This window comes from Pithys albifrons, chromosome 1, assembly GCF_047495875.1.
Source record: "Pithys albifrons albifrons isolate INPA30051 chromosome 1, PitAlb_v1, whole genome shotgun sequence".
Taxonomy (NCBI): domain Eukaryota; kingdom Metazoa; phylum Chordata; class Aves; order Passeriformes; family Thamnophilidae; genus Pithys; species Pithys albifrons.
The window spans coordinates 123,434,452-123,450,469 of NC_092458.1; the positions used below are offsets into that span (position 1 = coordinate 123,434,452).

The 16,018-nt window shown below is 48.6% G+C and overlaps 1 protein-coding gene across 5 annotated transcripts in view; it reads right to left on the bottom strand.

The window, feature by feature from the left end:
* Positions 1-16,018, bottom strand: part of B3GALT5 (beta-1,3-galactosyltransferase 5) — a 31,992-nt gene that overhangs the window by 13,338 nt on the left and 2,636 nt on the right. For 2 of the 5 annotated variants that reach the window (XM_071566678.1, XM_071566658.1), the window contains exon 1: positions 14,522-14,654. The exons of 1 other annotated variant lie outside the window; for it this stretch is intronic. The gene's annotated coding sequence lies outside the window, so the exon portion shown is untranslated. 2 more of the 5 variants (XM_071566704.1, XM_071566712.1) reach the window with 2 other exon arrangements.

Below are 16,018 nucleotides of genomic sequence, written 5' to 3' on the forward strand. Positions count from 1 at the left end.
TTTCCTCCTCTCAATCATGTTTTCTGTTCCACAGATGGTGATGTACTGGTGGTTAACCACAGGTTGACCCAGCATATTGTATAAACAACCCCGACACAGCAGCTCTCCCAGAGCCAACACACAGCACAGGAGGAGCTTGGCAGGAAACATTCACTCATTAAATAGGTGCATCTTTATTATTACCATAAATGAATAAATACTTGCAGGTCTCATTCACTCAACAACAGTCCTCCTAAATCAGATACCGAAATGTCACCTCAGGTGTAGAGATTTTCATCACTAAAGTGATTGCAATGGCCAGGACCAAAGGCCCATATGGGTTCTGCCTCTGAGTTCTGCCTCTGAGACAGCCCAGATGGCTGATGCCTAAAGGAGAATAAAGATCATGGCAAGAGGGAAGGTTTAGTGGCACAGGGATCTTTTGAATCAGAGGGTGTATCTTTCTCTTTACTAAAAGACTCATCACTAGCTCTTAATGCACCTTGATCTCATCCACCCAACCATGACCACTTGCTCATCACATTGGTTTGGAAAAGCCAAAAAGCATCCTCAGACCAAAATGCAGTTTTGCTCTCAAAACCAGCAAAAAAGTTTGGCAGGAGCTGTAGCTGCTCTGGTATCATCACAGTAAAGAAGTGCTGCATCTGAGGAGTAAAAAAGAAATGTATTTCCAGGGACTTTAGCCAAGTTAAGAAAGCTTCCTTCTATTTTTAAAATATCAGTTTGCTTTTCCAAGCTGCCTGAAAAATTCTCTGGATTAATCCTGGCTCTAAAACCCCTACACAAATGTCAGTTTGGGTAGTTAATAAGGTCAGAACCCTTTTCCAGGATGGAGAAAGATGTTGCAGTGGAGCCTGAAGGCATCCCATTGCAGAGTTCAAACCAGAGTTCACAACAGCAGAAACACTGTACAGGACAACCATTACAGTCCAACCCCAGGGCAGGAGGTTTTTGTCCTTTTTAGGAGTATATTTGGATGGGTTTAATTTAATCCACTTCCACAGGTGATCCAAAGAGAGCTGGCAGGCAGCCAGCAAAGGGCATCCTATCTCAGAGAAAACAGCAGCACCCCTGGGGCACTCCCTCCTTGTTCTCCCAAAAAAGGACCTTTCCTCATCTTGGTAGTAATTTTATCCAAACCTTCAGCCTAAAAGCCTTCTCTTCTTGCCTCTGTCCTCCCTTCACCTGTGTACCAAACATGCCTTTCTGGATTTGTCTTCAATGCCAATAGACTCTTTTCTTCTAATGCTCCCTCTATTCCTACAGTGCTGCCATTTTCCTTTTGTTGCTGATGCTGATGGACACCTCTTAAGAATTGCCTAATGAATCAGCAATTTTCCTCCAATTACTATTCTCCCTGCTATATTCCAAGTTCTACTTGCCATAACTCCAGATCTCACCACAGGTAAGCAATTGTCCACAACGAGATGAATCAGAGCAACCCGACCCTGTGTAAACCCATCTGGTTCATTGTGCTGAACAGGAACAAAATCCCACTCACAGCCACCCTCTCATCTTCATAAACAAATCAAGCAATCAGAACATTTCCTCTTCAGGCTCTTGCTGTCAATGCCAGGACTCCAAAAGTAGTTATTCTGAGTTACAGAAGCACCATTCTTCTGAAATTGTATCCACGTGCCTGTGTCCCCAAACCAAACTATTTATTACACCCTTGTTTACAAGAAGCACTACATGTTTTCCTCATCTTAATGAAGAGAGAAAAAACCCTGAAAATAGTATTTCAGATAGAATGAGAATCTTGCTCTTCTCCCTTGGAAACAGTCTCAGGATATACAAGTAAGAAGAGAGCAGCGCAGAGAAGTGATAACTATGATTGTACAAAAAAAAAGAAAAAAACCCAAAAACATTCAAAATGGGGAAAATTACCAATAAAGACATTCCAGTGTCACTCTTAAATCTTTGAGTGCTGCTCAGCCCTGCTGATACCACTGTAGGATAAGGACTTCTTAGGATGTTCCCTTTCAGGTGGGTTTTTTCCCCTGTATTTTAATCTGGGGGAGCACTTGCATGGAGCAGGTGAGCCCAGTGCTCGTGCCCTTTTGTTTCACCACTTTTAGGTGTTTGGAAGTTTACACTCCCCTACCCATATAACAGTTGGACTAAGTCTTTGCATTTATGTGTAAGTTCAAGAAGCAATCTGGTACTTTTGAAGGAAAGTGTTCCTGGGCATCACAGAGTTCTCAGTGAGGGCAGAGAGAGCCAGGAGAGCCATGCAGGCTGCCCTTAGTGCCAGCCCCGTGCCAAAGGTGCACTGGAAGGGACAGGTCCAGCCCCTCCTTTGATTAGCAGGGCAAAGGCAGAAAGCAAAGGAACAGCAATCCAACTGTGGGGCCCTCCTGCTGGCAGATCCTTTCTCAATAACTACTTGGCTTTAAAAGTGCTGATCACACACAGTAATGTTGGCAGGATCAGGCCCAATGGCTGCTTGTTTAATTACTTACCTGTGCCTGATGGATCTTCTTCCCTTTAAGCATTTTATCCAAGCTCTCCACAGGACAGCGAGGACAAAGTCGCCCTGTGCTTGTCCTAAGTGATCCTGGGCTTTACGAGGGGCTGCCAAAACCTTTTCTCATGTAAAACACGCATTAAATCTGGATTATTATTACTTAATATTATTACTATCTTCTCACCATCAAACCGGTCTACCCCTCGTGCCAATCATCCCCATGCCCCTCATGGCCCATCTTACACGCGGGATGGATTTTGCAGTCCGGAGCCTTTCACACACTGCTTCGCTCTGGCGAAGGATTTCCTTGGATAAGGAGGTCTGGACTTTGATCCTGGGCTTAGAGGCAGGCGCACACCTTCTACCCCTTCTTATCTCTCACCCAACCGTTCTTATCTCTCACCCAACCGACTTTTGCGAAGTCGGTGAGGGTGGTCCAGGGCCACGTCCGTGGGTGAGCGGGATCGTTTCCCACGGTCCTACCTGGAGCTGGAGTTCCCGGCAGGAAGAGGGACCTCCTCACCTCGGGCTCCCGCAGCGCATCCTCCACCTCCAGGCTCTGGCCGTGCCGCGGGGAGCTGCGGGGAGCGATGGGCTCCGCTACCCACCGGGAGATCGCTGGCTACAGCTGGTGAGGTGCCCCCCGATGCCCCATCCCGAGCGAGGGGTCCGTCAGCGGCTGTGCCTCCGGAGCCAGGAGCGAAGGAAGGAGGCGATGCGGCAGCGCTAACCTGAACTCCGCGCCTGCCTCTTCCCTCTCTCCCTCCTCCCTCCGTCTCTCCCTCCCTCTCCCTGCCTCCCTCCCTCCCTCCTGTAGGTAACAGACCGACTGTACGGCTGCCGCTCCATCGGCGGGGAAGGGAAGGTTAGGAGCTAAATGAACATGTTTTTATTTTGGATATTTGGGATGGGAGGGGGCAGGCGGCGGCCTCCGGGGCTCAGCAGCGGCGCTCGCAGGGCTGGAATCCGTGTCAGGGCAGAGCCAGCCCTTGCCGGCGCTGGGAAAGTTCGGCTCCGCGCTCCCAATTCCGAGCGATCCAGCCTGGATTTGCACGGCGGGAGAGAAACGCCGCTCCGCTAAAAAGCCGCCACTGAGGCACCGACGGGATTTTCCCTGATGAGGAATGACAACCTGGCGAAAAGGGCAGAGGGGAGCAAACACCGCCCTGGGTGGGCGGGGGGGAACAGGACCCCTCAGTCTCCACTCATTCCCCTCTCCCTGGATCCCTGTGTTTGCTTGACCCCCGACCCTCTGCTGTTTGGGCTCAGGACAGCCCTCACTCAGCCCCGGGAGTAGTCAAGCTTTTGCTTTAGGGCTGCTTCGACTCCGGGCGAGGTGTCCGATCCCTCGCCACGATCGCTTCCAATCCTTTTGTTGGAGCAAGTGGAGAAGTGCAGCGCTTTTACCTTTGTGCACACGCAAACTGTCCCCCTGTGACAGCAACAATGACAGCTCCACATGGCAACAATTATTGCAGCAAATGGCTTCGGGGGAAATACGTTTTTCTTCTAAAGGGCTGCAAGCTCAAGCAGAAAAGAACACTCCCAAATAAGTGTTACTGATAAAGCAGCCCATTTAAGAGCAAAATACCCACTGACAAGTCAGAGGACTTTGAATTTCTAGCAAGAAATATTCGCTTTGATTTGCCATTGTCATTTTTGAAACAGATTGTTCCAGCGCAGCAATAAAAAAAAAAAAAAAAGACAAATCAAAGGCTGGGAGCTGCTGGCAGCATCTTTTCTCCTCCCCCTCCACTCCAAGGCTGGGCATGGATATGTGTAGTTAAGGAAACACACAAAACGCCGTTTGCTTGTACTTTGCAGGAGAAATACAAGTGAGAAAAGAGGTCCAGATCCACTCCCAGATTTGCTGCAGAGAGCACTGCCTCAAAAAGCATGTGGGGGGGCCTTTTTTTCGTATTATTATTGCTCAAAAAACCATGCCCAGGTGGCTTAAGTTTCCTCTGATGAGGACACATTACCTAAGGCACCTCGAGTGCCTCTGCCTCCCCGTGGGTGCATGACTCTCTCTTTTTTGCTCCAAGTTCCTAAAAAAACCTTTCCTATAGTTTTGAGAAACTGCTACAACTTCCTTTGTCACAGTCTGAGCTACAAAGTACAAGAGCTACTGGACACACAAAAGCTTCTGCAAGCGAATTACCTGCCCTCCACCTGGAAAGGGGATATTTTCCCATGTGAAAAAACCAGAGTGCTGGGGCTCTCCCCTCTGCCCACATCCCATTGTTCACTGTCTGTCTTCAGGGCAGCCCTGAAATGAGGATCATGGAATGGTTTGCATTGGAAGGGACCTTAAAGATCATCTCGTTCCAGCCCTCCTGCCATGGGCAAGGACACTTTCAATTAGACCAGATTGCTCAGAGCCCTGTCCAACCCTGAACACTTCCAGAGGTCAGGAGTCCACAGCTTCTCTGGGCAACCTATGCCAGGGCCTCACCACCCTCACAGCAAAAAATTTCTTGTTCATATCTAATCTAAACCTGCCCTCCTTCAGCTTTAGGCCAGTCCCACATGTCCTATCACTACATGCCCTTGTGAAAAGTCCCTCTCCAGCTCTCTTTAGGTACTCAAAGGGGCTCAAAGGTCTCCTTGAAGCCTCTTTTCCAGGCTGAACAACCCCAGCTCCCTCAGCGCAGGAGCAGAGCTGCTCCAGCCCCTGATCATCTTCATGACCTCCTCTGGACTAGCAGCTCTACATCCTTCTTATGCTGGGACCCCAGAGCTGGATGTGGCACTGCAGGTGGGGTCTCACCAGAGCAGAGCACAGCACAGAAGGAGAATGCAATGCCAATTCCTATAAAGCCTCTTTCCACTGCCTCCAGCCAGGCCAGGGCAGGTTCCTGCTCCCAGCTTGCTCTGTGAGTTTTAGCAGTTTGATTCTCCAGGGCTTTTACCCTGCCCAGCTGCCAGCAAGTCCAGGAACACTTGAGGGCATCCAGTCCCTGGCAGGACCGCTCACTGAAAAGCACACACTGAACTAAAATAATGTCTGGGAGGGGCATGAGAGGGAGGAAAATAAACTCTGGAATATCTAGCCTTTTTGTTGGGGAAAAAAAAAACCAACAAGCACAACCTACTCCTCCAAGCCTCTGATGCAGGATTGTGTTTGCTGTGTGAGTCCACCCCTGCACCAGCAAAGCATTTAATCAGAGTAATGTACACATGTGCCTGTATTTCATTAGCAGTAAATTTAAGCCAACGTATGTCGACGTGAAGTCAGACCTCAAAGAGTGAGTCAGGGTCTAAATCAGTGTTGTAATTGAACTAAAATAATCTAAGCCTGCTCTAAATGCACATAGCTTTAACCTGTCACATCAAATGAAAATTATATACTTAAACTGTAATCTTCCTGTTCTCTTAGTCATCAAAAGAGGCCACATCAAATTTTATAAAAAGAGTCCATGGATGCTGCTCAGCTGGCTGAGGAGGAGATGGGGCTCATGGAGCAGGGTATTGACAGAATCATAGAATTGTTTAAGTTGGAAAAGCCCTCCCAGCCCACAGAGTCCAACCAGTGCCCAATGCCCACCTTGTCCCCCAGCCCAGAGCACTGAGTGCCATGGCCAGTCCTTCCTGGGACACCTCCAGGGCTGAGGACTCCAAACCTCCCTGGGCAGCCCCTTCCAATGCCCGACCACTCTTTCCAGGAAGAAATTCTTCCTGATGTCCAACTTGACCCACCCCTGGCACAGCTTGAGACTGATGTCCTCTCATCCTATCGCTTGTTCCCTGGGAGGAGAGCCTGAACCCCCTGGTTCCCCTCTCCTGTCAGGTGGTTATAGGGTGCAATGAGGACCCTCCTAATCCTCCTTTTCTCCAGGCTAAGCCCCCCCAGCTCCCTCAGTTCCTCATAGGACTTAAAATTCAGCTTGAACCAAGGGGCATTTCTGCCTTCTGAGCTGGAGCAACTCCCAAACTCAGGCACTCCCTGATACCCATCCATGTCACTCCTTTATGCTTCAAGGAGGAAATGGGCAGCTTAAATCTGATGGCATTGGTGGCTCTGTATTGTCACCTCCTCTGACATCTGGCTGCGGCCTCACTAAGTAATGTTTCCACAGAGTTTGTTCGAGCTAAAGGGAAGCAGAGTTAAGGCTGGGCTGCAAACACCCATCCAAAGATGCCATTGTTTGGTTGGGCTTTGGGTTTGCTGTGTTTTGTTTTTGTACCACAGTGAAAAATGTGCAGAGGAGCTCTGTCCTTGGGCTTCTCTGAGCACATCTGCTGATAAGATGGGGGAGAGGGAGAGAAGCTCTTGCAGCTGAAGAGGGTCAGTGATTTACAGGCAGCTACTCAGTGCAGGTATGAGATGTCTTAACAGCTTCATCATCTGACTGCATTGAAAGTTTCAAGGCTATTCAACTTAATGCAACACTAAATCCAATTTTCATGTGGAATTTTTCAAGATTCTTCTGCAAAGAATCCACACAGATTCATTTCAGTCAGGAGGAGGACTTCTGTTGAAATAACAGCCATTCAATGACTACAGTTTGTGGTATAAAGGCACTGAGAGCAACGCAGATTAAACTAATAACGAGGAAGATTTTTACCAATAAAATCTACTTGAAAGGCAGCAAAATGGTTTCTACCTTCAGATTTATGGTGTTATAATTCTACTGATGCAAAAGTGATGATTGTTGCCCAGATAAGTTGTGGATGCCCTATCCTTGGAAGTGTTCAGGGCCAGGTTGGACCAGGCTCTGAGCAGCCTGGTCAAGTGGAAGGTGTACCTGGCAATGACAGAGGGTTGGAACTGGATGATCTTTGAGGTCCCTTCCAACCCAAACCATTCTGTGATTCTATGATTCTAAAACCATACCTTTGGCAGGCAGTGCAAGCTCTATCCTAAACTGGACACAGCAGATACCTGGCAATGCATGAAGCCTGATTTATATAACAACACCCTGCTAGGGGGAGGGTTGGAACAGTGCTCAATTAATTAGAACAAAATATGCAAAGTTCTACAACAACTTGTGCAAACAAGGCTTAAATACCTCTCAGCATCAGCAGTTAATGCAGTCAGTGGGCAGCCAGCATTGTGTGCTGTTCCCTACAGCTGCCTCCTGTGTTCAGTGCTCCTGGAGCTGCCTCTTGTCCTTTCTTGATGCCTTGGAGCACAGAAGAATTTTTCCTGCTGAGAGATTCATGTCCAGAGAGGTTTTGAGTATCTCCAGAGAAGGAGACTCCACAGCCTCTCTGGGGAGCCTCTTCCAGTGCTCTGTCACCCTCACAGTCAAGATTTCCTTCATATTCATGTGGAACTTCTTGTGTTGCAGTTTTTGCCTGTTCCCCCTTGTCCTGTCACTGGGGCACCACTGAAAAGTCTGACCTCATCCTTTTGGCACCTGCCCTTAAGGTATTTGTGTGCATTGATAAGGTCAGAGAATCCTAAAAGGGTTTGGGTTGGAAGAGACCTCAAAGATCATCCAGTTCCACTATCCCAGGTTGCCCCAAGTCCTGTCCAACCTGACCTTGGACACTTCCAGGGATGGGCCAGCCATAGCTTCTCTGGGCAACCTGTGCCAGGGCCTCCCCACCCTCACAAGGAAGAATTTTTTCCTAATAGTCTTTCTGAAGATTCTGAAGCCATCTCAGCACCACAAGAGCAAGGTAAACCCTGGCTTTGCATAGTTTCCATCCCTCCCTGCCCTCCAAGGCTGGACTCAGGGCTGGCAGCCCCAGTGCTGTGGTTTCAGCCACTGGTCATCCCCATCTCCACTGGCCTCAGGACTGGCCAGGGCTCAAAGGCTTGGCCCCAACAGTGACCTTCACAGAGCAACCAGCTCACTCCTCAGTGTCCCCCTTGCTTGGCTGAGTGATCTGAGCCTGTTACATCCATTTGCTGGGCTGTTTTCCAGGGTTTGGATCCTGTTAACTCTTCCCATCACTGCCACATCCTTCCTTGAGCACAAGGCCAGTGCCTGGCAGGGCATCCTGGGCAAAAGCTTCCCACTGGTGCTCTCAGGTGCCACTGAACCCTCCCACATCCCCCTCCTGTAGCATCTGGGGATTAGGTTTGGAGCCATTTAGGCTTTGACTAAGACACGTGGCTTATTTAAATAAATAAGTGCAGGTTATGTAATGCTGGGGCCATGAGGAAGATGCAGCACAGCCTTCCCCTCACCACCTGTGGGGTTTTGGATCTCTCCTGGAAGGAGCCTCTGGCAAATCTCTGTGAGGAGTGGTCTGGGGGGACAGGGGCTGGACACACCTGGGGGTCACCACATCTGCCCTTGGAAACAGTGACCCCTTGAGCCCCCCAGAACTGTCCTCTCTCCCAGCAGGCCCCAGGCACTGCCTTAGGACAGTGATGATAATCCAATCACATGCTCCAACTGCAGGAATAAGGAATGCAGGGCTTTTGGCCCCCATCCACTGCACAATTAACTGGAAGCATGTGGAGGCTTTGAATTTGTTTGTGTCTCTCTATCTTTCTCCTGTTCTGAAGGAAAAGAAAAAGAGAGAATGAAAAAGAGAAAGAAGGAAAGAAAAAAGAAAAAAAGAAAAAGAAAGAAAAAAAGGAAAAGGAAAAAGAAAAAGAAAAAAAAAGAAAAAGAGAAAGAAAAAAGAGAAAGAAAAAGAGAAGTAAAATAAAAAAGAGAAAGAAAAAGAAAAAAGAAAAAGAGAAAAGAAAAAAGAAAAAGAGAAAGAGAAAAAGGAAAAAATATAAGAAAAAAGGGAAAGAGAAAAAAGAGAAAGAAAAAGAGAAAGAAAAAGAGAAAGAACAAAAGAAAAAAGAAAAAGAGAAAGAGAAAAAAGAAAGATAAGAAAAAAGAGAAAGAAAAAAGAGAAAGAAAAAAGAGAAAGAAAAAAGAAAAAAGAAAAAGAAGAAGAAAAAGAAAAAAGAAAGAAGAAAAAGCAAAAGAGAAAAAAAGAAAAAGGAAGAAGAAAGAAAAAAGAGAGAAAGAGAAAGAAAAAAGAGAAAAAGAGAAAGAAAAAAGAGAAAGAAAAATAAGGAAAAAAAAGAAAAAGAAAAAAGGAAAAGAAAGGGAAAATAAAAAGTAAACAAGAAAAAAATAAAAAGGAAAATAAGAAGAAAAGGAAAAAGAACTGGGGGAGGGGTGGAGAACAAGAGAAAACCAGAAAGAAATACAGAAAAGAAAAGAAGGACAAACCACTTTGTGCCACGAAGTGAGTGCCCCATTCCCACACCCTCATTTCCCTTCAGGAAAGGATTTTTCCCCCCAGTCCCATGGCCTGGGGGCAGGGAATGGAAGGGGCGAACACAAAGGGTTTGCTTCCATCCCGCCGCAGGGGTTTGGGATCAGCTCCTGCTCTCAGCCCCAGCCTCGGCGGTGCCCCCTGAGCCTCTCATTATCCCCCTCTGACACGAGAATCCCAACAAGCGCTCGCAGGGCACATCCACTCTGCGGGAAGACGCGGAGCCTCCTGGAAAGGTGCGTTCCTAACACATGTCTTTCCTCTCCCTTCCCAGCACCGTGTTGTTTCCTCCCTGCCAGCGGTGCGAGGGTCATGGAAAGCCCAGGGAATGGGCAGGAGTCACCATGGAGCTCCATGAGCAGGACAGGAGGAAGGAGCCCAGGCACTGGGATGCTGGTTGTAGGCTCAGCTTGGGGTAGGCAGTGCCTTGGACCCCTCGCTGGGGGCTGAGAATCTGCAGCATCTCCACAGGGACAGGGCAGAGCTCTGCCCTCCTTGCCCCCTGAAGGAAGGACACACCCAGATAAGGCTGTGATCCGCAGGAAACGATTGAAAACCAGGTTTAACAGAACTCCCACTCCTTCCCTTCCAGCCTTATCTGTCTGCAAATGTTTTCCCAGCACTGATGGATCTGAGCACAGTTAGCTGGTGCATAGTTGGAGATGAAAGTTTTGATGGAGTTTGATTGAAGTGCCAAAAACTGTTCACTCAGTTATGGCTCTGACAAATGGATCCTTCTGAGCTGCTGAGTTTAATGTGCTGCTTTTAAAAAAAAAAAAAATTATTCTCAGCATGTTCCTGTTGTGGGCAAACAAGACAGCAAAAGCCAAGGGGAAGGTATCCAAATGGCATAATTTTGATCTGGTTCAAAACTAGGGTTGGTCAAGAGGAAAGTTTCAGGTCATTTGGGTTAAAACCAATTTAAAAAAAAAAAAGTACTGTATTGTCCTCTTTTTGTTTCTTTGCATTTTAAAGAAACACCAGTATTTCTCAGAGGAACAGCAGTTCCTAAAACATTTCCAGCATCTTTCTAAGAACACTTGCAGGATGCTTTTCTTCAAAGCATCAGCAAAGGAGAGTCACCTACTCAAGTTTACCAGCAAGACTTATGCCCAAAGGCCACCTCTGCATGGCCAGTAAGACCAGGGCAAGGGATGGTGATGTGATGCCCAGTGTGGCTGCACCCTGATAGGACCTGGGCTGGCAGAGGCACCACTGGGAGAAATGGGAGGTCTGTCTTGCAAACACAGCCTGAGAGGTGACTGGGTCAGGTTGGAAGGCACCACTGGAAGTCATCTGGTCATAGAATCATAGAATGGATTGGGTTGGAAAAGACCTCCAAGATCATCAAGTCCAACCCTTGGTCCAACTCCAGTCCCTTTACCAGATCATGGCACGCAGTGCCACGGCCAAGCTCAGCTGAAAAACCTCCAGGGATGGGGAATCCACCCCCTCTCTGGGCAGCCCATTCCAATGCCTGAGCACTCTCTCTGGAAAGAATTTTTTTCTTATCTCCAACTGAAATTTCCCCTGGCAGATCTTGAGCCCGTGCCCCCCCTGCCCCTCTCCTTGTCCTATTGCCTGGGAGAAGAGACCAACCCCCATCTGGCTATAAATTCCCTGCCTGCTCAAGCAGGATCTCCTTGAGCACATTACTCAGGATGGGGTCCAGATGGCTTTTGAATATCTGCACACCATCTCTGGGCAATTTGTTCCAGTGCAGTCTTGAAGTTCTTCCTCCTGTCCAGGTGGCACTTGCTGGGCATCAGTTCCTGCCCATTCCTCTTGTGCCATTGCTGGGCCCCCGAGCAGAGCGTGGTCCGTACTCTGCCCCCTCCCTGCAGGCACTGCCAGCCATGGGGAGGTGCCCTCAGTGTCCCCTGCTCTGCCCCCTCCCTGAGGCACTGCCAGCCATGGGGAGGTGCCCTCAGTGTCCCCTGCTCTGCCCCCTCCCTGAGGCACTGCCAGCCATGGGGAGGTGCCCTCAGTGTCCCCTGCTCTGCCCCCTCCCTGCAGGCACTGCCAGCCATGGGGAGGTGCCCTCAGTGTCCCCTGCTCTGCCCCCTCCCTGCAGGCACTGCCAGCCATGGGGAGGTGCCCTCAGTGTCCCCTGCTCTGCCCCCTCCATGAGGCACTGCCAGCCATGGGGAGGTGCCCTCAGTGTCCCCTGCTCTGCCCCCTCTCTGCAGGCACTGCCAGCCATGGGGAGGTCCCTCTCAGGGGCTGCTCTGGAGGCTGAACAGCCCCAGCTCCCTCAGCCTGTCCTGCTCCCAGAGATGCTCCAGGCCCTTCAGCATCTCTGTAGCCCAAGATAAGCCCATCTCATGGGCACTTGCCCACTCTGCCCTGCAATGTCCTGCAGAGTCCTGTGTAGAGCAGAAGGCTGAAATCCAGCTGAACATCAGCTGATCTGCTGCTGGGCATATCATGGGTATAAGATGAGATGCAAAGGAAATGTGGTGCTATATTACCTTCAGTGAGTTTGGAAATTCAAAAAAGTTCCCCTCAACAGAAATGAAACAATTTTTTACACCATTCCTCTTTGAAATGTTTCCACTTGTTTTCAAGGTGAATTCCAAGGAGTGAAAACATGTTTTTCAGAAAAGAAAAAAATGCCATTTGTTGAACATTTATTTCTTAAAAACCTGGGACTGATCTATAATGTATTTCCATGTCAGCATCTGAAATAAAATTGTAATTATTTTACACTACTTTTCTAAAGGAAACCTTGTTTATAAGCACAGTCCTCCATGCACCTGCCTGCAACCCTGCTCTACTACATTATTTTCTGTTCCCTCAGAGTATTGTTTGTAATGATTTTGTAAATTGAATAATACCACTGGCTCCACAAATATTTATCAATGCTTTTTAAATATTTATACATTTAAAAATGTACTTCTTTTTTCCATGTTAGGATTTCAGAGGAAGTTTTTTTCAGGTGTGTGACAGTAAATATTAGTCAACTAGATGTCCATCTTCCCCATAATTTCCCAGGTACTTTAGTCACACTTGAAATATCCCATATGATCAGCCTCCAACTTTTTTCCTTTGTTACTGAGGGGTTTTCTGGCATGTGAGGCAGGGAAACCATGGAAGAGGACTCAGCCTGTGGAGCAGTGGGTGTGAGGCAGCTCCAAGAGAACCTCTGGGAGCTGCAGCACTGAAACCCCCTGTGCCAACAGGTGCCTTTGGTGTGTCCTCCACCTGCTGCTAAAACACAGAATCCCAGAATCCCTGAGGTTGGAAAAACCCTCCTAGCCCCTGGAGCCCACCCTGTGCCTGATGCCCACCTTGGCAAAGCCCTGCCAGCCCCTGGAGCCCACCCTAGGCTCGATGCCCACCTTGGCAAAGCCCTGCCAGCCCCTGGAGCCCACCCTGTGCCCGATGCCCACCTTGTCCCCCAGCCCAGAGCACTGAGTGCCACGGCCAGTCCTGCCTTGGGCACCTCCAGGGCTGGGCACTCCAAACCTCCCTGGGCAGCCCCTTCCAATGCCTGACCACCCTTTCCAGGCAGAAATTCCTGTTCCTGTGCCACCTGCCCCTGCCATGGCCCAGCCTGAGGCCGTGCCCTCTGCTCCTGTCCCTGTGCCCTGAAGCAGAGCCTGACCCACCCTGGCTCCCCCTTCCTGGCAGGGATTGCAGAGCCAGAAGGTCCCCCCTGAGCCTCTTTTTCTCCAGGCTGAGCCCTCCCCAGCTCCCTCAGCTGCTGCTCCCTGCCCTGCACACACTCCATGTCTCTTCCAGGAGGCCCAGAACTGGGCACAGCCCTCGAGGGGCTCTTCTCCCCCTACCCCCTCAGGAACCATGGGTTTGTCTCTGCCTGATGGCAACCACAGAGCACAGGTATTTCCAGAACCAGGATGTGGTTAGCTTTAGCCCTCATGATTCTTCGCCAGGAAACAAGTGCTGAGATGCAATTTAATCATGAAAAAATATTTGCCAGTGCGATGATGATGACAGGAAAAACCTTGTTTCACATGAGGAAGTTCACAGATTAGAAGAGAACAGTCTCACTGCAGGAGTGGTCAGGCATTGGAATAAGTTGCCTGGGAAGATGGTGGAATAACCATCTCTGGAAGTGCTCAAAAGGCATCTGGAGGTGGCACTGGGGGATGTGATTTAGGGGACACTACGGTAGTTCTGGGTTGATGGTGGGACTGGATGATTTTGAAGGTCTTTGCCAACCTTGATGATTCTGTGATTCTGTGAAAGGGATGTTTAAAAATAAAACCCGCCAAGTTTGCAGATATACAACTTGTTCTAGTTATAAACATTTTATCTTATCTCTAGTTTATATTCCCCTACTGCCCCCCCCCTTTTTCCAACAGAACAAAACTGTGGTCCCCCCCAAATCAGGGGGTTTGTGCTCACCCAGACACAGGGGTGTCAGCACCCCCAAAAACTCCTCTTTACCCCGACAGTCAGGTCAAGACAACTGGCTGTCCAAACATTGAGAGCTCATTAATCTTTCCTATAGGGCAGTAAAACACAGAGGAGCAATAAATGTGCTCTTCTTGTTTCTTCTCACCCCCTAAATCAACCCCCTGCTTTTTGGCATTCGGTCAGTACCAGGATTCGGATATAAAACCATCAAATCTTTAAGCAATCAAAGGTTTCCACTTAAACTACACATTAGGCAGCAAACTTTCATGTTACAGTCAGCCACAAAACCAAGATCAGGGCTCAGGGCAGCCCCAGTGAAATGTGTGATTGGGGTACAGCAACAGGTGATTTAATCTCAGAGATAATTTCTCTAATTGGTGGGACCATGGCAAGTACAGATGAGTTGCATTCTGGTCCAGGCAGAAACAAAAGCAGATCCAGTCATTCACCAGTGCTGAGCTCAACTTTGCATCCAGAAACACAAAGACTTACGTGGGGTGGTGGCCAGGGCAGGGCAGCTCCTCCAGAAGGACTCAGAGCAGCCAAGGGCTCAGGGAATCCCAGATTGCCCGAGGATGGTCCTCTCTCCCTGCTGAGCTGCAGCTGCACGATGGAGCTGCACCCAGCTCTGCTCCTCCCAGATAACCCAGAGACAGAAACACCCCAGAGGCCAACCACCTTCAGGAAGTTCCCTTTATGACACCACCCTGTCACTGGAGGTTTCTCTGAGCCCTAGCACACAATGACAGGAAACAGTTATTTTAAAACAATTTCAGGCAAAATTTGAAGAGGTCTTAGAGCTTTGGTTTTGTGAAGCTTCTCTTTTTTAATCAAACTTCCTAAAGAAATGCCTTATACAAAAAACTCATCCCACTCACAGAAAAAAGCCTGCTGAAGTCATTATTTTTGCCCAAAAAGCAGTTGTTGGTTTTTTTTTTTTGTCTTCTGTGAGCGAGCAACCACATCACTGAGAGAAAAAATGCTCCACACCTCCTTGGGTTCATCATTTGCAGACAATTTCTTCTGCCAAAACATCTTTAGCTGGTGTGTCAGTGAGGTGATGATTGTAATGTGTGAACAGCTATGGCATCTTCCCAAGCTTGTGCCTTTACTCCCCTTGCTGATTTAGGGAGAGTTTACACAGTTCACAAGTGATTTCCAGTAGCCCAGTATGAGGCATTAGGAACTGTCCCCTTCAGTGGCAGTGTCTGAGGAGGGCTCAGGGGGCTCAGTGAGTTTAGCCCTCCCCTGCCACCTTTCAGGTGAGGTGTGGTCATGCAAAAGCAAATGGTCATGAGCCCCTGGCCCCATCCTGGAAAAGGGATTTGCTCTGCAAAGGCTTAATCAAACATAAGGGATGAGTCACTGCTCCAGAGCAAAGCATCTGTCTAAGTCACCTCTTCATGCCATGGTGTACTGACAAAGAACCATAAAATCACAGAATCATAGAATGGTTTAGAAGGGACCTCAAAGATCGTCCAGAGCCACGTCCTGCCATGGGCAGGGACACCTTCCACCTGCCCAGGTTGCTCCAAGCCCCATCCCACCTGGCCTTGGGCCCTTTCACAGATGGGGCAGCCACAGTTCCTCTGGGCAACTTGTGCCAGGGCCTCACAACCCTCACAGGGAAGAATTTTTTCCTAATATCCAAACCAACCCTACTCTCTGTTGGTTTGAACCTGTTTCCTTGATGCCTAAGGATTTTAGTGTGTTTTTGTAGTTTTTTAGAATCGTATCAGTTGCATAGATTCTTCTAGGCTGCTCACGTCCTAAAGTCAGTTACTAAAGCTCTTTCTCACAAATTGTAATCTTTCTCATGCCCTGCCAAGGCCATTGTGTTTGTGAGAAGCCACCTATAGATAGTGAGAAGACAAAACAGAAGAAGAAGGCCTAGAGGTCCTGGAAGATCTCCAAGGGGCAGTTCTGAGGACCCCCATGGGTGGGGCACAGGGGGAAATGAAGATCATGGTTGGTTATCAATAACTCATA